The sequence below is a fragment of the Elephas maximus genome, chromosome X (assembly GCF_024166365.1).
Source record: "Elephas maximus indicus isolate mEleMax1 chromosome X, mEleMax1 primary haplotype, whole genome shotgun sequence".
In the NCBI taxonomy this organism is placed as follows: domain Eukaryota; kingdom Metazoa; phylum Chordata; class Mammalia; order Proboscidea; family Elephantidae; genus Elephas; species Elephas maximus.
This window is the reverse complement of record NC_064846.1, coordinates 159,025,579-159,047,836: the sequence shown is the minus strand read 5'-3', so window position 1 is coordinate 159,047,836 and position 22,258 is coordinate 159,025,579.

Genomic DNA, 22,258 nt, shown 5'->3' with positions numbered 1-22,258 from the left:
TGTAATGGACCAATGTGACATCTTGTGGAAGCGAAAGGTGATCAAGCTCCCTGTGTACTATATTATGACACAGGGCTGGAGAGTTGATATACCTCTGAGGCAGGACAGTGAAGGTGTATTGCTGGCTTTGCCAGCTGAAGGCAAACTGCTTCTGGTGAAGCTTCAAAACTGGAATCAAGTAAAAGTCATGGACCAGCTCAATAGCTGCATACCAGGTACCAGGAGGTATATTAATTTGCTCAAGCAGTGATACCATATCTGGAACAGCAGCTGCAATTGGCATTAGGTTTACCAGTTGCTGAGTATGTCCATTCCATTACACATTCTGGAACTGGGGAAATCACTACAGGATGGGTTTGGGGACCCACTGGACCTACTAAGAAATGGACATGATCTAAGACTCCATTAATATCCTGACCTCCATACACCCCTACTCTGACTGGCAGGCCACAGTGATGTTTTGGGTCTCCTGGAATTACTGTCAGTTCAGAACCAGTGCCTAGTTATCCCCCCAAATTAAAATTTTTTCCTTTTTCTTAATGAACAATCACCCTCGTAAAAGGCCATAGATCCCTTTGGGGAAGGCTGGAAGAAAGATTAAGTATAAATTTTTGGCACTGTAGTGGGGTCTTTCCTCAAGGGGACCCAGCCCCCCCTTAATTCATGGGGTTGTGGGTCTATACATTGGCTCAAGTCTAGGAATTGATTGAGGGGCCTTGACTCTCTATTCTGGAGACTTGGGTTAGTCTGTCATTCACTTGACCGAGAATTCTTGTGCTTGTCCAGATCAAGTGAATATTTAGTAGATTTCCCATCTATTCTACTCCTAGGGACAACACGACTAAATAGCCACACCATAATTCCATATGAGTCAGACTGTTCTCATTACTACCTTGACTCTACTGTCTGTTATGGTAACCATGCCCACCTTGTCTTTGTCAATTTAGTGCTGCCATTTGTCCCCTACCACCATGAGATTCAATCAGCCTCATTGTAGGTAGGTGTCTTAATTCAGTTAGGGCAGTTTCCACCGTCATATCTGACTTAAAATAAATAGCAATCACAGCAGTCTTCAAGGATCCTGGGGCTCCCTTCACAAATTTGTTTCTCACCATTGTGTTAAAAGATGTGCCCTCTGGCCATTCCATGTGTGGGTCTGTCGGTTTAACCTGATAAATGCACTCTAACATGCCAATTTCCCTAAGTCTTTGGATACCTTCTTCTGTAGTATACTGAGGCAGTCTGGTACTTCAGCTTGGTTTAGTGCGGGCCATTGCATGATCCATGCTTCAGTGATCCAACCAAATAAACTATTAGATCCTTTGCTAACCTCTTGAGCTGAAACATTGAACTAAGAGTCTGTGCTTAGTGGGCCCATGTCAATAAACTCAGACTGATCCAACTTTATGTTCCTTGCACCATTATTCCACATCCTTAATAGCCATTCCCACACATATTCCCCAGGTTTCAGTTTGTACATGTTAGAAAAGTCGAGCAGTTCTTTTGGAGTGTAGCATACCTCCTTCTGAGTCACGCTTTGAACTTCACCTTTTGGGGCTTGCTAAGAAGTTTTTTTTTTTTAAAGAAGTTTAGTTATAGAGTCGCTGTGAGTTGGAATCGACTCAATGGCACACAACAACAATATAGGTCTGGAAGCAAAAATGGGTGGTGTAGGTAGGTCCTGAGAACATTTAGTAATGTCTTGTAAGGCATCTACCTCCAGGCAATGCTCCAGGCAACACCCCAGAGAATATATCAGATAGACTCTTAGAGCATAGCTGGGTTAATCTCATCAGATCGGGGTGGGAGGGATAATGGTTTTACTGGGGAGGATGGCTTCGCAGACAAAAATGGAGTGATCTCTTCATATGGGAGTAAGAGGGCTGGTTCTGTTGGCAGGAGTGATTCAATGGAATTTAGGGGTTAACGTCCCCATCTTCCTATTATCTGCCCGTATGTCTCCTTTCCAAGTTTCAGAATCCTATTTCTTCCCAAGCAATGCCCTCACTCTAACTTCAGACACCATTCGAAGTTGGGAATTCAATTGGCATTGTAATTCAGCCACTGTTATGATTATGATTATGGCAATATCAGCTCTGTTACTACAAGAAATAAGGCTTTCTTTCAGGGCACAAGTGGAAAATTTGAGTTCTTTTATGTGGCGCTTGAACTGTGACTCTGAAGCTCTGAGCTCATCTTTTTACTTTCAGCACTTTGTTTAGCAAAAGCTGGACCAACCAACCAGCTTCCCTGTACTTCTCATTCTGACACACTGTAGAAATGTATCAAACATGTGATCACCCAGAGCCTCGCTAATGACCGATACTTGTTCTATTGGTGGTGATATTTTGTGTACTTTTATTGCCACCTCATGCCATGAATAAGCAGTGCCCTCTTTACTACTGGAGGCAGAGTCATCAGCACTTTTAAGACTAGTCAGGCTTGAGAGCCAATTTAGAAAACTCATCTTATGATTTTGTTCCTCTATAACCACTCTCAGTACCAAATATCTTAGGCTGGGTTCTCTAGAGAAGCAAAACCAGTGAAGTGTGTGTGTGTGTATATATATATATATATATCAAGGAAATGGCTTATGGAGTTGTGGAGGCTGGCAAGTCCCAAGTCCATGGTCAGGCATCAGACTGGTGGCTTTTCCTGATTCACATGGCTACAGAGGCTGACACAGCCAAGACGACAGGCTTCTGGCTCATGGACTGCAGAAGCTGTTGAATCTCAAAATCAGCAGGTCAGATGGCAGGCAGCTTGGTGCAGAAGCTGGCAAATCCCAGAATTGGCAGGTGAGATGACAGACTCAGGTACCAAGAACCATAGGCAGCTGATGACAAGACGGATGTAGGATCCAGGGTGAGTGAGCTTTTCCAGAAAATCTGGATATATTGGAAGCAGGCCACACTCTCAACTCCCTTTTCAAGTGATTGGCTACTCACCTCAGATCACAAAACAGGGGATGACTACATCAGATCACAAAATGGAGGATGACAACATTATTACATAACTGTCAAATTACATCATTACATAACTGTCAAATTACATCATTACATAACTACCAAACTACATTATTACATAACTGCCAAACTACTGAGAATCAGGGCCCTGCCAAGTTGACACATAACCATAACCATCACAGTGTAAATGTTCCCTAGGTTAAGTTATAAATTCACTGTAATTAAAAACAACAAACCTCTACTGGATTTTTTTTGGGGGGAGGGAACTTAGCAACAGATTCTAAAATTAATATGTAGCAATGGAAGTGCACAAAAACCTAAAATAATTTTGAAAAAGAACAACAGGTGGTGGTGGGTGGGGGGAGAACCATCCTACCAGATATCAAGATATCCCAAAGTTATAGCAATTTGAAAAGAATGGCATTGACCCAGAAATGAACAAACTAATTGATGAGATAGAATAGAAAGCCCAGAAAAAAGGCCATTGATATAGAACATGGTTTGTGTCACAAATCAATGGGGAAAAGACAAACTATTCAATAAACGCTGTTGGGACATTGGCTCTCCATATGGAAACAAGTTAAAATTAGATTCCAACATCCTATCACATCCTAAAATAAATTCTGCTAGATTAATGTCCTAAAGGTTAAAACAACAATAACAAGAACAGCAAGAACAAACAAACAAGCAAATACAGAAGAGGAGCTTGATGACACAGTCCATGTGGCTATTATCTCTCCTGGGTACAGCAGTAGCCTTCCAAGTAATCTCCATGTTTCCTCTTATGCCATGTTCTCTGCACTGAAGAACACAGTGACCTTCTATATTGTAAATAAGATTAGGTCTCTTTCCAATGGCTCTCCTTAACACCTAGAATAAAACCCCAAGTCTCTACAGTGGTCTCCAGAAGTCCCTGTCTACCTCTCTCCATTTCCTGCCACTCCCCCCTCCTCACTGAATTCCAGCCCCACTGGCCTCCTTGCTGTTCTTTCCTCAAACACATCAACCATCTTTGCCATCTTAGGGCCTCTTCCCTTGCTTCCCCTTGGCCTGGAATGTTCTTCCCCAATACATATCTGACATATTCAGATCTCTGCTCAGAGTACCAACTCCTCACTACCCTAGGTAAAGTAGTTCCCTTGTTCATGTGTATTCCTTTACCCCTATTTACTTGTCTTCATGACATCTTCACTCCCTGACTGTAAGTTATATATTTATGTGAGCTCCAGAGGGCGAACTGCTTTGTCTCCCTTATTTACTACTATATTTCCAACACTTAGAACAAAGTAGACAATAAATATTTGTAGAGAGAAAGAAAGAATGAATGAAGGATCTTGAGTTAGGGAGGTTCATTCCTTCCTTCATTCCTTCCCTCACCCCCCCTTCCTTCTCTCCATCTCTCCATTCTTCCCTCCCTTCCTTTTATCTCTCTCTTTTTCTTTCAATAAAACATAAAGATCTCTAACCATAAAGGAAAAGATTGATAAATTTGTGTATCAAAGTGTAAAATGTCTATTTGGCACATGTGGTTAAGTGCTACAGCTGCTAATCAATAGGTTGGCAGTTTGAATCCACCAGGCACTCCTTGGAAACTCTGTGGGGCAGCTCTACTCTGTCCTATAGGGTCGCTATGAGTAGGAATTGACTCGACGGCAATGAGTTAGGTTTTTTTAAATCACAAAAAATGTTAGACATGATGAACAGGAGAAGACATTCAAAATGTATATAACTGATAAAGATATGTATGCATAATATGCAAAGAACTCTTACAAATCAACAAGAAAAAGATGTAACACAATAGCAACGAATAAAAATATGGCTAAGCAATTCACAGAGGAGGAATCTAAATGGCAAATAGACATGTGAAAAGACACTTAATCTCATTATTTATGAGGAAAGCACAAATTAGAACAACAATGAGATACCATTTTTACCCAGGAGAATGGCAAAAGTGAAGAATTTAGAAAATATCAAGTTTTTGCAAGGATATGGCAGGGGCGGTGGGAGATGGAACGTTCAAGTTTTTTGCAAAGATATGGCGGGGGTGGTGGGAGATGGAACTTTCATACGTTGCTGGCGGGAGTATAAATATGGCATACTAGTGGAGACAAATAACAGAAGACTGAAACTAGCTCACACAATAAGGAAATTTATTATATTGCATTAGTTCAGAGGTATGGCAAGCTCCAGGATTGGTTTATTTAGTGACTTGACAATGAATAAAATGACACAGGTTCTTTTTATCTTCTCTCTCTGCCATCCTCACTGTTGGCTTCAGTCTCAGGTGGATACTGTGGCCACAGCAGTTCTAGATGTGAAGTCCGGGCAGGTCAGTGTTCGGAGAAAGAGAGACTCTTTCTTCATATATCTCTGTCTTAGCACCAGCAGTTGCTACTGAGTCTGTTTGGACACATGGTGACCCCATGTGTGTCAGGGTAGAGCTGTGCTCTACAGCGTTTTCAGTGGCTGATTTCTCAGAAGTAGATCACTAGGCCTTTCTTCTGAGGTGCCTCTGGGTAGACTCGGATCACCAAACTTTCAGTTAGCAGTCGAGCGTGTTAACCATTTGCACCACGCAGGAATCCCGTCTTAGGCCCTAAGAAATGGTCCCCAGAAGCCTCCCAGGCAACTTCTTTTCATGTCTCAACGGCCAGAATTGGGTCAGGCACCCATTCCTGAAGTAAGCGTAGGCAAGGAGCATGAATTTCCGTGGTAGGCTCAGACGCATAATCTGGTGAGGCACAGGTGCTGGGTAGTCAGACAAGACATCCACTTTGGAGAGGGATTGGCAGCATGTACAAAATAGAAAATGCACATATCTCATGGCCTTCTGGTTAAATATCTTTTAGTTATTTTCTCGTGCGATTTTTTTTTATAGGGAAGTGTTGGACACTCATGTTCATTGCAGTATTTTTTTTTTGAAGAATCTTTTGAGATACAATTTATAAACAATAAAATGCACCCATTTTAGCTGTACATGGTGATGAGTTTTGGTAAATCAATATTCCCATGTAACTACTACTGCTATCACCATGTAGCATGTTCCATTACTCCCCAAAAGTATCCTTCTGCCCTATCCCAGTCAATCACCCTGCCAGCTCCTAACTGTACTCTCAAAGAACCGTTGATCTCCTTTTTATCACTATAGATTAGATTTGTCCTTTTTAGAGTTTTGCAGAAATGGAATCATACATTATGTTCTTTTTTGTGTCTGGCTTCTTTTACTCAGCATTATGTTTTTGAAATTCTCCGTGTTGTTACATGTGTCTGTAGTTGGTCCCTTTTATTGAGAAGTAATATTCCAATGTATCAATTTACTACGATTTTTTTTACCCATTCACCTGTTGATTGGCATTTGGATTTTGTGTCCAAATTTTGGCTATTATGAATAAAATTGCTATAAACATTGGTGTACTGTCTTTGTGTGGACATATGTATTTGTTTTTCTTTGGTAAATACACTGGAGTGAAATTGCTGGGTTGTGTGATCAGTGTATGTTCAATTTTTTAAGAAACTGCAAAACTGTTTTCCAAAGTGGTTGCACCATTTTTCATTCCCGCCAGCAAAGTCTGAGAGTTCCAGTTCTTCCACATCATTGCCAAGAGTTGTTAGGATCAGTCTTTTAAATTTTAGTTGTTCTAATGGATGTGTAATGGTATCTCCTTGCGGTTTTATTTTTTTTCTTCCTCTACTTGTGGTTTTAATTGGCATTTTACTGGAGGCTAATTATTTTGATCATCTTTTTACATGCTTACTGGACATTTGCATATATTCTTTGGTAAAGTGTCCAAATCTTTTGTGCATTTTCTATTAGATTGTTTGTCTTATTTTTATTACATTGTAAGAGTTCTTTATATACTCTGGCTACATACCCTTTGTCAGATATATGATTTACAAATATTTTCTCTCAGTCACGGCTTGTCTTTTAATTTTCTTAACAGTATGTTTTGAAGAGCAGATGTTTTAAATTCTGATGAAGTTCAATTTATTATTTTTGTACTTTTATAGTTCATGCTTTTTGTGTACTAGCTGAGACCTACTCCAAGAACCTATCCCAAGGCCATGAAAATATTCTCCTAGAAATTTTACCAAATTTTAGCTTTTACATTTAGGTCTATGATATGTTTTGAGTTAATTTTTGTGTATGATGTGGGGTAAGATGTGAGGTTAATTTTTTCCCAATGGCTATCCAGTTGCTCCAGCATCATTGTCAAATAATGTTCTTTCTCCATGGAAGTAAAGCCCCAAGTGGAATTTTTTTCCAAATAGTCAATTTCCCCAGTTCTATATATATATATATTTTTTTATATGCTAGTTCCATTAGCTAAGTAACATTAACTTGAGTTAGTTTTTGAAAGTTGGTATGCATTTGGGGGATATTTTTCTGGTGCTTTATAAGTTTTTTAGTATGGGTTTGGACAAGTATTAATTAGGACCAGTTCAGCCAGAGCCATACACTGTTTTAAACCCTAAAACTCCAAATATTTATTTATTTCCATATTTTCCTATTGCAGGCTGGGATCTCCAGGAAGCAGGTTCTGAGACAGTTCACCTGGCAGACTGTTATTAAGTGTGCTCTTGGATAACACCTGTGGAGGGGAGGAGACGGAAGCAGGACTCGGCAGAGGGAGAAGTCAAGTTAGGATACTGGCTCCACAAAGCCTCTGCCAACCCCATGGGGAGCTTTGAGTTAAGAAAACCCTTTCTTCCCGTGTTAAGGAGCCCTGATGCCACAGTGGTTAAGTGCTTGGCTGCTGTCTTGTGTATCTAGTGCTGCTATAACAGAAATACCGCAAGTGGATGGCTTCAATTATTCTCTCACAGTCCAGCAGGCTAGAAGACCAAAGTCAGGGCATCAGCTCCAGGGGAAGGCATTCATTCTCTTGGCTCTGGAGGATTGTCCTTGTCAGCAATTGTCCCCTGAACTAGGAGCTTCTCAGCACAGGAACCCTGGGTCCAAAGAACATGCTCTACTCCTGGCACAGCTTTCTTGGTGGTATGAGGTCCCCGTGTCTCTCTGCTCACTTCTCTCTTTTATATCTCAAAAGAGATTGGCTTAAAACACAATCTAATCTTATATATTGAGTCCTGCCTCATTAGCATAAGTGCCACTAATCCTATCTTATTAACACTACAGAGATAGGATTTACAACACATAGGAAAATCATGTCAGATGACAAAACGGTGGCCAGTCACACAATACTGGGAATCATGGCCTAGCCAAATTGATACGCATATTTTGGGGGGACACAGTTAATCCATAGCAGGTGCGAACCAAAAGGTCAGTGGTTGGAACCCACCAGCCTTTCTGTGGGAGAAAGTTGTGGCAGTCTGCTTCTGTAAAGATCACAGCTTTGGAAACCCTATGGGGCGGTTCTGCTGTGTCCTATAGGGTTGCTATGAGTAGGAATCGACTCAATGGCAATTGGTGGATTTTTTAGTCTTGTGTTGGGCTAGAATGATGGGAACTCTATTTTGCCCTCCCCGGCCTCCATCAGTCACCGGATATGGGCTGCCCTGGAAAGGCTATGACTGGGGCGAGGAGGATCTCTGCAGCTAAGGTGACCCTGAAGGGGCTGACAGCAGACTGCCACAGCATGCCCAGCAGCTGGACCAACAGGCCCTTCACTGAAGGGGACCTGGGCAGTGCAGCTTGGTGCCCACTGCCTCCCCTAACATTCGAGAAACACATTTATGTGTCAGGCCTGTGCTGAACATGTTCACATTTGTTATTTCATATAATTCTCATGCACTCTGAGGTACGGATTGCTTTTTGCATTTTACACATGAGGCAACTTTGCTTGTGTTTGTTTTTCCTGATGAAAACCCAGCATGAGGCAATATTTCACAGGTGGCCAACTACTTGGAGCGATCTGCTTGCTTATGAGAGGAAGGGAACCAGCTCTTACTGGGGAGTGTGGAAAATTTGAACTTGATGTTCTGCTTTTAACTTCCTCTTGTATCTCAGGGCAGTCACTCTCCTTTTTTGCTCCCATTCCCTATTTCATTTTAGTTTATGATTTTCTAAAGATTTATAAGTTGAAGCAAGAATAGTGAGAACTTTAAGCACTTCTCATTTCTTTTTTCCTGTTAAGGTTTTTACAATGGGCTGAGTTGTCTTGACCTGATAAGCACAGACAGGATTGTACCAAGGGAATCAATGTCTCCTTCTTTGACTTGTTGGCCCCAAATTGCTTTCCTGCCTGTCATTGAATTTCTCGTTAGTCAGCAACTGGATGAAACACAGTGGTGAGTCAATTCGTTATCTGATGATCTGGAAAGTTTACACCAACAGGGGGGTGCTTAAGTCTCATCAAGAGAAGCAAATCGACACCTTTTAGAACTTTGGAAGGCATTTTTCTGTTAGGTAAGTGGTGAACACAGCTTTCTATTTGAGCAGTTCGGCAGAGAGACTGAGGAAAGCCAGATCTCAGGAGAAAACAAGTGGGAATGAGGCAAGCCCAGGGCAGCATGGAGCCGGAGAAAGGACTGGAACGAATTCCAGGACTGCTTCTAACATCAACTTGTCAGGCCCAGGAGAGCTCTTGGGGCCTGGGTTTCTTCATCTGTAAAGGTGCCTCAAAGCTCTGGGTTTCTAGAGAACCACTTGGAAAGAGAGGCAGAGCATTGGTGAAGAGCCAAAATTTAAAATACTGTATACAAGCATAAAAAATGAAGTGAAGGGATTGCATTGTATGTTCCTATGACTTTGATTTTTTTAATCATATAAAACTGCTTTCCCTTTGCCATCGAATTGACTCCAACTCATTGAGACCACATGTGTGCAGAGTAGAACTGCTCCATAGAGTTTTCAAGTCTGTGACTTTTCTTCTGACATGCCTCTGGGTGGCCTTGAACTGTCAACCTTTCAGTTAGTACCAAAACAACAACAAAAGACCCATTCCTATCAAGTTCATTCTGACTCATAGTGGCCCTATAGGACAGAATGGAACTGCCCCATAGGGCTTCCAAGGCTATAATCTTTAAGGAAGCAAACTGTCAGTGTTTTCCCATGGAGCGGCTGGTGGATTCGAACCTCTGACCTTTCAGTTAGCAGCCCAGCACTTAACCAGGGCTCCTCTTTCAAGTTAGTAGTCAAGTGCTTAACTGTTTGTGTCATCCAGGGATTCCTCTAAAACTGCTAAGACAGTCAAATTCTTTTCTTATTAAGATTTGATGAGCAAGGGGAAATGAAAACGAAGATCCAAAGTCAATTTTCTTCTGGTGAGTGTTAGAAAGTTGAGCCTTGAGATGGCCATCTTTATACTTGGAAAGGATAAAATGGATACGTTGCACAATAAAAGGGAGATTCTGAAGAACTTGGCGTATTTCAGAGAGAATTATAAGTTCTGGGATATAGCAAATTGTGGCGTATGTTTACTAAAAATAATTTGTTAGCCCAAATAAAATGATGAAAGAATAATAATCCAAGTGAACAAAGACATGAGAGGTAGAATCAATTTTTAAAAAAAATATAACGACTTATGTATTAGTTTCCTGTGCTGCCATAACCTATCACCAGAAACTGGGAGGTTTAAAATGAAAGAAATTTCTTCTCTCCCAGTTCTGGAGTCTAGAAGTCTGAAATCAAGTTGTCCTCAGGGCTGCCACTCCCTCTGGAGGCTCTGAGTGAGAATCTTTCCTGTCTCTTCCAGCTTCTGGTGACTGCATGGCATTTCTTGGCATTCCTTGGCTTGTAGACCCATCACTTTAGTCTCTGCCTCCATCTTTACATCACCTTCTCCTCTGTATGTCGCTGTGTCTTCTGCTTTTCTGTCTGTCTCAAACTGCCTCTCTCTTACAAGAACACTTGTCATTGAATTGAGGTCCCTGGGTGGCACGAACGGGTTGTGCTCAACTACTAGCCTAAAGGTTGGCAGTTTGAACCTACCCAGCAGCACCTCTAAAGGAAGGCCTGGTGTTCTGTAAAGATTACAGCCAAAAAAAAACACCCTGTGGAGAAGTTCTACTCTGTAACAGTAGGTTAAGTAAACATTCTGGAATCTACTAGAAGGCAGCGGGTTTAATGGGTCATTGTATTTAGGGCCCACCCGGGTAATCTAGGATGATCTCTTCATCACGAAATCTTTGACTTAATCACATCTGCAATGCTCCTTTTCCAAAGAAGGTCACATTCAGAGGTTTCAGGGTTTAGCACATTGACATACCTTTTGGGGAGCCACCATTCAGCCCACTACAACTTAGAAGACACGCTGTGCTATAATAATTTAAAGGAAATGGAGGCCTTTAATTTTTATTTAGTAAAAATAATGCCAGTGAGCTCAAGGACATTAGTGTAGCCACCTAGCTCAGAGTCCAGCTCCCAATTTACTAGCTTTGTGTCATTGGGAAATCAGCTTAATCTCTTTGATCCTTAGTTTGTTCAGCTATAATATGGAGATAATATTAGTACCTATCTCACAGGGTCGTTTTGAGGATGAAAAGTGTTTGCACAATGCCTGACACAAAATTAAGCTCAAAACTCTTAGAGGAATATCACTGAAATAAATGCCTTCGTTTTTGCAAAGTTATTCTGAAAATGATAGCAATTATAGGGCAGATAGGGATGCAAAACGAAGACCTCTGACTCATGTTAACTAAAGTCATCTACAAATGCACAGTGGGGCTTTTAGAATGGTGGAGAGAAGCCAAGACTTGAAATTTTGTATTCTGGTCATTTTGCCATTTTGTGCCTGAATGCCACAACTTCATTACTTTTCCTGTAACTTTAAATCTTGCACTCACTACTATAGCCTCTGTGAATGGGTGAACAAAATTCTCCATAGATGCTCGAGTGTAGAAATCACCTTAATTTTATAAAGATTTTAACTGGTTCCATCGGGAGTAGATATACACAGCAGGAGAGTTGTGTAATTGATTCTCTTATCTGAGAAAAAAGGTTAATCAAACACTCTGTTTGAAAAGAGCCCTAAGTGTTTGTGCTTCTTTACTATGCTTTCCGGGCATTATCAGTTGGTTGACTCAAAATGTGACCTTATCTTACAGGCGATGAACCAAATCCTTTCTAATTCAAGAAATAAACATATATATTCCCCCTCTCACCCTTAGGACCACCATGACCATTAAACTCTGTAGCATTCTGTGCCGTTCCTATTCGAGTTATCCAGAATGGAATGCATTTTTTGGCTCCTTCCTTTCTCCCTGTTCCTTAAGTAGTTATTTCTGTGTAAATGTACATGTATGAGTGCCAGTTCCTATGCACAAAATACTTTGATAGCACTTCACCTCCAGTCAATGAAGTAGTCTAGCAATCTGACCTCTCCAGAACTGAGCTGAGAACTAATAAATAAGCAAAACAGGCCACTGAGTAGCTAAACTAGACATCACTCAATCCTTGCACAAAAGAGGATGCGCTTTATTATAGAAATGTTTCCTAGACCCTCACTGAGAGCTCATTTATTCATATCTAGCACTCAGTTCTTATCAACCCAGTCCCCTCCACACTTTAGGCCAGATTATCAAAAAAAAAAAAAAAAAAAAACCCAAAACAAAAAACCTGTTGCCATTGAGACAATTCCGACTCCTAGCAACCCTAGAGGGCAGAGTAGAACTGCCCTGTAGGGTTTCCAAGGCTGTAATCTTTACAGAAGCAGACTGCCACATCTTTCTCCCTCGGAGGGGCTGGTGGATTCAAATCACTGATCATTTGGTTAGCAGGTGAGGGCTTAACCACTGTGCCACCAGGGCACCTTTGTTTACCTTCTACTGTCTCTTTTTTCCACACCCTTCAATATACTTCCTTCAAGCTGCTTTGTAGGTTAGTTGAGGTGAGTAATTATGATAAGAGTTGTTCGTTTTTTCCCCTAATTTCTTTGACTTCTAAGGGAGGCTGCACAAAGATTAGTCTTTTCCCAAGGCGCAGGGACTTAGTCACCTGTTGAAAACTTATCCAAAGAGAAATAGGGCTCACAGTCTTGGCCCTTCATACTGTACTTACCTATATGGTGTGTCACACCCATTTTGGGATGCTAGGTGAACTTACCCTTATTTGAAATCGCGCTTGCTGACAGGGAAAGCCCCAGCAGCCATGTTTGTACTGTGTAACTGTTGACCTCAGCTGTTTGGCCTAGGAGTGGACGCTTGATCTGTGGCAACCAGTCATCAGCTGGACTGGCTTAATCAGATCATCTTTCTTGAGACCTGAAACGGAAAAACTGAAAGCCTCAGTTAGAGAGTGGTAGACTCTTGGATTGAACAATTATGTAGAGATGGCTCTCAAAAGTGGTTGCAGAGAGAAACTGGAGTATGAACCAGACTTGCTGAGAGAACTCTGGAGCCCAGAGTGGTCCCAGAATTAGTCTCTGTTCCCAACATACCAGTTGCTGCCTCCTCATGGCCTGGCGAGACTATGCTTCTTTCTTTGATGTCTGCTTTGGGGTTGCCTGTTGGATCCAGTCACCACTTCCCCTTACTCATGCAAATGTGAATGAGTTCCAGTCCACAGCAACCAATGTCTAATTAGGACACCTTATTTGCAGTCAACATATCTCAAATGCCTTTTTTTTAAGCGGGGGGTGGGGTGTCTTCTGATAGAAATGTATTTGTATGTAATCGAGTCTTCATGGAATACACAGATATTCCAAAAATTTCCATTTAATGAATACATTAGTTTCCTACGAGCCCTGTTGGCACAAATGGTTAAGTGCTCAGTTGTTAACTGAAAGGTTCTTGGTTCAAACTCACCCAGTAGCTCTGTGAGAGAAAGACCTGGTGATCTGCTTCCATAAAATTTATAGCCTAGGAAACCCTATGGGGCAGTTCTACTTTGCCCACCTGGGGTCACTATGAGTCAGAATCGACAGCACCTAACAACAACATTAGTTTTCTATTGCTGCTCTAATCAATTACCACAAACTTAGTGACCTTAGAACAACACAAATTTATTCTCCTACATTTCTGGAGGCCAGAAGTCTGGAATCAATTTCACTGAGCTAAAGTCAAGTTGTTGGCAGGACTGCATTCATTCTGGAGGTTACAGGAAAGAATTCCTTCCCTTACCTTTTTCAGTTTCTAGAGGTCACTGGGTCTGGGGTTTAGAGGTCACCTGTGTTCCTTGGCTCACGACCCCTTGCTCACATCACTCCAACATTTTGCTACTTTCCAGGCTCTTGCTTCTATCATCACATCTCCTACTGTCTCCTTTGACTTTTTTTGCCTCCCTCTTTTAAGGCCTCTGTAACTACATTTTCAAGGAGCCCTAAAAAAAATTATTATTATTTTTTTTAATGGCACAGTGATTAAGCATTTGGCTGTTAACTGAAAGGTGGGAAGTTTCAAACCCACCAGCCGCTCTACAGGAGAAAGATGTGGCAGTCTGCTTTCGTAAAGATTCCAGTCCTGGACACCCTATAGAGAAATTCTACTCTGTCCTATAGGGTCAGTATGTGTTGGAATCACTCTACGGCAACATGTTAACAGGTGAATACATTTAGAGCCCACTCAGATAGGGTTGCTATGAGTCGGAATCTACTCAACACAACGTTTTTTTTTTTTTTTTTGGTTTCAGATGATCCAGGATAATCTCCCCATCTCAGTATCCTTGATTTAATCACATATGCAAAATCCTTTTTGCCATATCAGGTAACATTCATAAATTCTGGGAATTAGGATGTAAATAACTAAACACTAGGGTTTCTATGAGGTTTGTTTTTGGAGCTCTGGTGGCACAGTGGTTAAGAGCTCAGCTTCTAACCAAAAGGTCAGCAGTTTGGATCTACCAGCTACTCCTTGGAAACCCTATAGAGCAGTTCTACTCTATCCTATAGGGTTGCTATGAGTCAGATTTGACTCGACGGCAACGGGTTTGGTTTGCGTTTTTTATGCCTACCACATTGAGGATTTTTTTTTTTTTTTAGTTTTTAGTGTCACGAGGTCAGAGTATATCACGAGGAAGGGTATATTACTGGGGTGTGTAAAGTTGAGTGAAAAATGGAAGAGGAATTAAAGGACAAGTATTCAGAAATCAGACATAGAGTCTTCTGAGGGATTCTGAGTCCCAAAGGCCCAGAAAGGGGAAATAGAAATATACTGTTGTAAGGTTATTATACTATATGTGAAGTGGTATAATATTACTTGAAGGTAGACTGTGATAAGTTAAAGATGTGTATTATAAACACTAAGGCAAACACTAAAATAACAAAATAAAGAATTATGGCTAATAAGCAAACAAACCCCCACGTGTCTGTCAGTTTGTCGTACTATGGGGGCTTGTGTGTTGCTGTGATGCTGGAAGCTATGCCACCAGTATTCAGATACGAGCAGGGTCACCCATGGAGGACAGGTTTCAGCTGAGCTTCCAGACTAAGACAGACTAGGAAGAAGGACCCGGCAGTCTACTTCTGAAAAGCATCAGCCAGTGAAAACCTTATGAATAGCAGCGGAACATTGTCTGATATAGTGCTGGAAGATGAGCCACCCAGGTTGGAAGGCATTCAAAAGATGACTGGGGAAGAGCTGCCTCCTCAAAGTAGAGTCGACCTCAATGACGTGGATGGAGTAAAGCTTTCAGGACCTTCATTTCCTGATGTGGCACAACTCAAAATGAGAAGAAACAGCTGCAAACATCCATTAATAATTGGAACCTGGAATGTACGAAGTGTGAATTTAGGAAAATTAGAAATCGTCAAAAATGAAATGGAACGCATAAACATCGATATCCTAGGCATTAGTGAACTGAAATGGACTGGTATTGGCCATTTTGAATTGGACAATGCTGGGAATGACAACTCGAAGAGGAATGGTGTTGCATTCATCGTCAAAAAGAACGTTTCAAGAGCTATCCTGAAGTACAACGCTGTCAGTGATAGGATAATGTCCATACGCCTACAAGGAAGACCCGTTAATACGACTGTTATTCAAATTTACGCACCAAACACAAGAGCCAAAGATGAAAAAATAGAAGATTTTTATCAGCTGCTGCAGTCTGAAATTGATCAAACATGCAATCAAGATGCATTCATAATTACTGGCGATTGAATGTGAAAGTTGGAAACAAAGAAGAAGGATCCGTAGTTGGAAAATATGGCCTTGGTGATAGAAATAATGCTGGAGATTGAATGATAGAATTTTGCAAGACCAACGACTTCCTCATTGCAAATACCTTCTTTCACCAACATAAACGGTGACTATACACATGGACCTCGCCAGATGGAACACAAAGAAATCAAATAGAATACATCTGTGGAAAGAAATGATGGAAAGGCTCAATATCATCAGTCAGAATAAGGCCAGGGGCCGACTGTGGAACAGACCATCAATTGCTCATATGCAAGTTCAAGCTGAAACTGAAGAAAATCAGAGCAAGTCCACGAGAGCCAAAATATGACCTTGAGTATATCCCACCTGAATTTAGAGACCATCTGAAGAATAGATTTGATGCATTGAACACTGGTGACCGAAGACCAGATGAGTTGTGTAAGGACATCATACATGAAGAAAGCATTTGTCATTGAAAAGACAGGAAAGAAAGGACCAAGATGGATGTTGGAGGACACTCTGAAACTTGCTCTCGAACGTCGAGCAGCTAAAGCAAAAGGAAGAATTGATGAAGTAAAAGAACTGAACAGAAGAGTCCAAAGGGGTGCTCGAGAAGACAAAGTATGATGACATGTGCAAAGAGCTGGAGATGGAAAACCAAAAGGGAAGAAAACGCTTGGTATTTCTCAAGCTGAAAGAACTGAAGAAAAAATTCAAGCCTCGAGTTGCAATAGTGAAGGATTCTATGGGGAAAATATTAAATGACACAGGAAGCATCAAAAGAAGATGGAAGGAATACATAGAGTGGTTATACCAAAAAGAATTAGTCGATGTTCAGCCATTTCTAGAGGTAGCATATGATCGGGAACCGATGGCACTGAAGGAAGAAGTCCAAGCTGCTCTGAAGGCATTGGTGAAAAATAAGGCTCCAGGAATTGATGGAATATCAATTGAGATGTTTCAACAAACAGATGCAGTGCTGGAGGTGCTCACTCATCTATGCCAAGAAATATGGAAGACAGCTTCCTGGCCAAATGACTGGAAGAGATCCATGTTTGTGCCTATTCCCAAGAAAGGTGATCCAACCGAATGTGGAAGTTATAGAATAATATCGTTAATATCACACACAAGCAAAATTTTGCTGAAGATCATTAAAAAACGGCTGCAGCAGTATATCATCAGGGAACTGCCAGAAATTCAGGTCGGTTTCAGAAGAGGACGTGGAACCAGGGATATCATTGCTGATGTCAGATGGATCCCGGCTGAAAGCAGAGAATACCAGAAGGATGTTTACCTGTGTTTTATTGACTATGCAAAGGCATTCAATTGTGTGGATCATAACAAATTATGGGTAACTTTGCGAAGAATAGGAATTCCAGAACACTTAATTGTGCTCTTGAGGAACCTTTACATAGATCAAGAGGTAGTTGTTCGGACAGAACAAGGGGATACTGATTGGTTTAAAGTCAGGAAAGGTGTGCGTCAGGGTTGTATTCTTTCACCATACCTATTCAAACTATATGCTGAGCAAATAATCCGAGAAGCTGGACTATATGAAGAAGAACTGGGCATCAGAATTGGAGGAAGACTCATCAACAACCTGTGTTATGCAGGTGACACAACCTTGCTTGCTGAAAGTGAAGAGGACTTGAAGCACTTACTAATGAAGATCAAAGACCACAGCCTTCAGTATGGATTGCACCTCAACATAAAACAAAAATCCTCACAACTGGACCAATGAGCAACATCATGACAAACAGAGAAAAGATTGAAGTTGTCAAGGATTTCATTTTACTTGGATCCACAATCAACAGCCATGGAAGCAGCAGTCAAGAAATCAAAAGATGCATCGCATTGGGTACATCTGCTGCAAAGGACCTCTTTAAAGTGTCGAAAAGCAAAGATGTCACCTTGAAGACTAAGGTGCACCTGACCCAAGCCCTGGTATTTCCAACTGCATCATATGCATGTGAAAGCTGGACAATGAATAAGGAAGACCGAAGAAGAATTGATGCCTTTGAATTGTGGTGTTGGCAAAGAATATTGAATATACCATGGACTGCCAGAAGAATGAACAAATCTGTCTTGGAAGAAGTACAACCAGAATGCTCCTTAGAAGCAAGGATGGCGAGACTGCGTTTTACATACTTTGGACATGTTGTCAGGAGGGATCAGTCTCTGGAGAAGGACATCATGCTTGGCCCAGAGTACAGGGTCAATGGAAAACAGGAAGACCCTCAGCAAGTTGGATTGACACAGTGGTTGCAACAATGGGCTCAAGCATAACAACAATTTTAAGGATGGCGCAGGACTGGGCAGTGTTTCGTTCTGTTGTGCATAGGGTCGCTATGAGTCGGAACTGACTCGATGGCACCTAACAACAACAACAACAACAAGCAAACAAAAGAGATAGAATGGAATCATGGAAAAATACTCAATCTAAAAGAAGGTAGAAAAAGAAGGAAACAGAAACAGAACAGATGGGACAAATGGAAAACAAATAGTAAGATGGTAGATTTAAACTCAAGTATATAAAAAAAAATTTTTCTTTTTTTTTTATATCAATAATGGAAACCCTGTTGCATAGTGGTTAAGTGCTACAGCTACTAATCAAGAGGCTGGCAGTTTGAATCCGCCAGGCGCTCCATGGAAAATCTATAGGGCAGTTCTACTCAGACCTATAGGGTCGCTATGAGTCAGAATCGACTCAAGGGCAGTGGGTTTAGTTTCTGGTTTTATATAAAAAATAATGTTACATGTAAATGGTCTAAATAACCCAATTAAAAGACAGAAATTGTCAGACTGGTTAAAAAAGCAAGATCCAACTGTATCAGAAATATGAAGAATGCGTGTCAATTGTATTTAATTATTTATTTGATCACCTTCTTTCAAATAGGGTTAAGCATTCCAGATGTAACTTGAAGTGAAAATCTTACATGCTTTTTATATCGAAATTCTACTCAACAGGTGAGGTATAGATGCATATTATTGTAAGATTGTAAAACCTGTTAATTTTAAGTACAGGGATTATAAGAATTCAAAAATAGCTAAATAAAGAAATAAATGAATAGATAATAGGAATATTAACAGTGTGTGTTGGCTCAATAACCTCATTATAACCTTTTTGAGTAAATAAATATTTACAAAAATGTAAATAATAATATAATACTCCAAAATCATATATAACAACATTCATGCTATATCATTCTCAATTCCTATATAATGAAATATATAAATAACATGAAGAGACAGTTGTGTTTGAAAAAAATTAACTACTTAAAAATATCTTGTTCTTCCACGAAAGTGAGTATCTATTCAATATCCCAAATTGTTGTTCCTGTGCTATAATGGCAACTTTAAAATTTTGACTACTAAATTTTTTTATAGTAAAATTTTAATTATAATTCAATTTTGGAGAAAACTCTTGATTTATCCTTGTATCCCAGAAGTTCACTCTGTGATGATGTGATTCAGTTTCAGCCAACTATTGATTTTAACACTTAACCGTTTGATATTCAGCCAAAACATGTGTTTAGCGTGAGTCTATTATGTATGTATACGTCCATATCCCATTCTTTAAACTGAACATTATACTATAAATATGCGTTGCCCCAAGTTCCTAACATTATTTTATAATGTGATTTTGAATCACCGTATAAAATTGAATCATTAGGCTATATAATAGTTTAATTATTGCCTTATTGTTGGCTATTCTGTTTTTACCCCAAATTTCTGAGTGCTTATAAATGTGCTGAATGTCTTGTACAATAAATCTTTGACTGCGTTTCTGAAATTTTTCCTTTCCAAAAAGCTGTGCTAATTTCTACTCCTACGACTAATGTATAAGAGTGCCATTTTTCCTAAACCCTTGCCAATGTTGAATATTATTAGTTTTATAATTTCTGACAATTTGATAGTCAAATTGGCATCTCTTAATTTACTCTGCAGTCTCTTTTGTTACTTCATCCACTTTCTTCATTTCTGAAGTTTTTATTTATGTTCTTTTCCTGTTGTCCAACTGGTGCTAGTGTTTTTCTTGATTATTTGTAAGAGTTCCCTCTTTACATTGTAAGAATATTAACATTTACTTGTTAAAAATGAAACCATATTCTTATGTGATAGCTACTTTGATAGGCTTGAAGGGAGTGGGTGGAGAGAGAATGGGAGGGTGTTTACTGGGAACATTATTGGTGGGGAGTGTGTTAGACTGAGCGGAAATTCAGTTCATCCTCTGTACACCTCCAGACTGATTTTCCTAAAATAATACTGTCAATATGCCTTCCTCTTCTCAAAATCTCCCATTTATCTTTATTAATCATCTAGCAGAGTACAATTTCATCAGCCAAGCATTAACATTTCTTTGTAGTTTGGCTCCAAATATTTATTTTAAAATTGCATCCTACCCAACTCTGTCTAGACTAGTCTAACGCATTAAGCACTGCAAACACAGAGACAACAAGGTTTCTATCTCTCAGGTGCTCGCAGAAGATTCCCATTTGTAATTTAAACCCCGTGCTAAAAAAAAACCAAACCAGTTGCCGTGGAGTGGATTCCGACTCATAAACCACATGTTAGAACCATGTGAAAGGCAGTATGGGAGGGATAGGGGACAGACAGCCTGGCTAGAGGAGAGGAGTCAGGGACTCTTCTTAGGCTGAAATGAATCTCAATAAACGCATAGTTGTCAACCAGCCAAAGAAAGCTCATGGGTGAGGAGGGCTATTCTAAGAAGAGTGAAGATCAGGCCATACCCAGTTCAGGTTGAGGAGAAGGATGTGGGAGGAAGTGGTCAAAGATGAGGTGGGCAGGAGCAAATTTCCTGTTGCATCAAGGGGTTGAGTTTTAACCTAAGGGCAGGGGAGAGTAATTGAAGAGTTGTAAACAGGGGACTCATCCGATCAGGCCTGTGTTATAGAAAGACCACTCTGGCTGCATCGTGGAGAATGAATCAGACGGGTCGTATTAGAGTGACTGTCAGTCCTGATTGGCCAGAGGTCGTCCAGATGCACACATTTGTTGTCCTGGGATTCGGCCCAGTTGCATGTTTGACCTAGATTTTTCATTTTTAAATTGTTGTTGTTGTTGTTAAGTGCTGTTGAGTTGGTTCCCACTCATAGCGACCCTATGTACAACAGAAGGAAACACCGCCCGGTCCTGCACCATGGTCCTTGTTATGCTTGAGCGCATTGTTGCAGCCACTGTGTCAACCCACCTCGTTGAGGGTCTTCCTCTTTCTTGCTGACCCTCTACTTTACCAAGCATGATGTCCGAAGTTCAGGGGCTGGTCCCTCCTGATAATATGTCCAAAGTATGTGAGACAAGTCCCACCATCCTCACTTCTAAGGAGCATTTTGGCTGTACTTCTTCCAAGACAGATTTGTTGGTTTTTCTGGCAGTCCATGCTTTTTTCAGTATTCCTCACCAACACCATAATTCAAAGGTGTCAATTCTTCTTCGGTCTTCCTTATTCATTGTCCAGCTTTCACATGCATATGAGGTGACTGAAAACACCATGGCTTGGGTCAGGCACACCTTAGTTCTTAAAGTGATATCTTTGCTTTTCAACACTTTAAAGAGGTGTTTTGCAGCATATTTGCCCAATGCAATGTGTCATTTGATTTCTTGACTGCTGCTTCCATGGGCGTTGATTGTGGATCCAAGTAAAATGAAATCCTTGACAATTTCAATATTTTCTCCATTTTTCAAGATGTAGCCTATTGGTTCACTTGTGAGGATTTTTGTTTTCTTTATGTTGAGGTATAATCCATACTATCTTGATTTTTAAAGTAAGCATCGTTATTGATAAGCATTAAAATTAGTTAGTGTGAGTTTGGTAGACCTTCATTTTGTACTTCCAGCTTCTGCCATGGTCTTGTCTAGTAGTGAGATGCATATTCACAGAACAGAAGTCTGATTTTTATCACATGGTTAAATCTGGATTAAGACCAGCGATAGTCTACTCTTTTCCTGACCCTTTCCAGATGCAAGGTAGCTAGCACTTGACTTTTAATGAAGGGGAGTGTTGTGGGTTGAATTGTGTCCCCCCAAAGAGATGTTTTCAAGTCCTAGCCCCCCCTCCCAACTGTGAGTGTGACCTTATTTGGAGATAGAGTCTTTGCTAATGTAATCAAGTTAAGATGAGGTCATACTGGATTACGGTGGGCCATGTGATAATGGAGGCGGAGATTGGAGCGATGCAGCTATCTACAAGCCAACGAACGCCAATGATTGCTAGCAACCACCAGAAGCTAGGAAGAGGCAAGGATGGATCCTCCCTTAGAGCCTTCAAAGAGAGC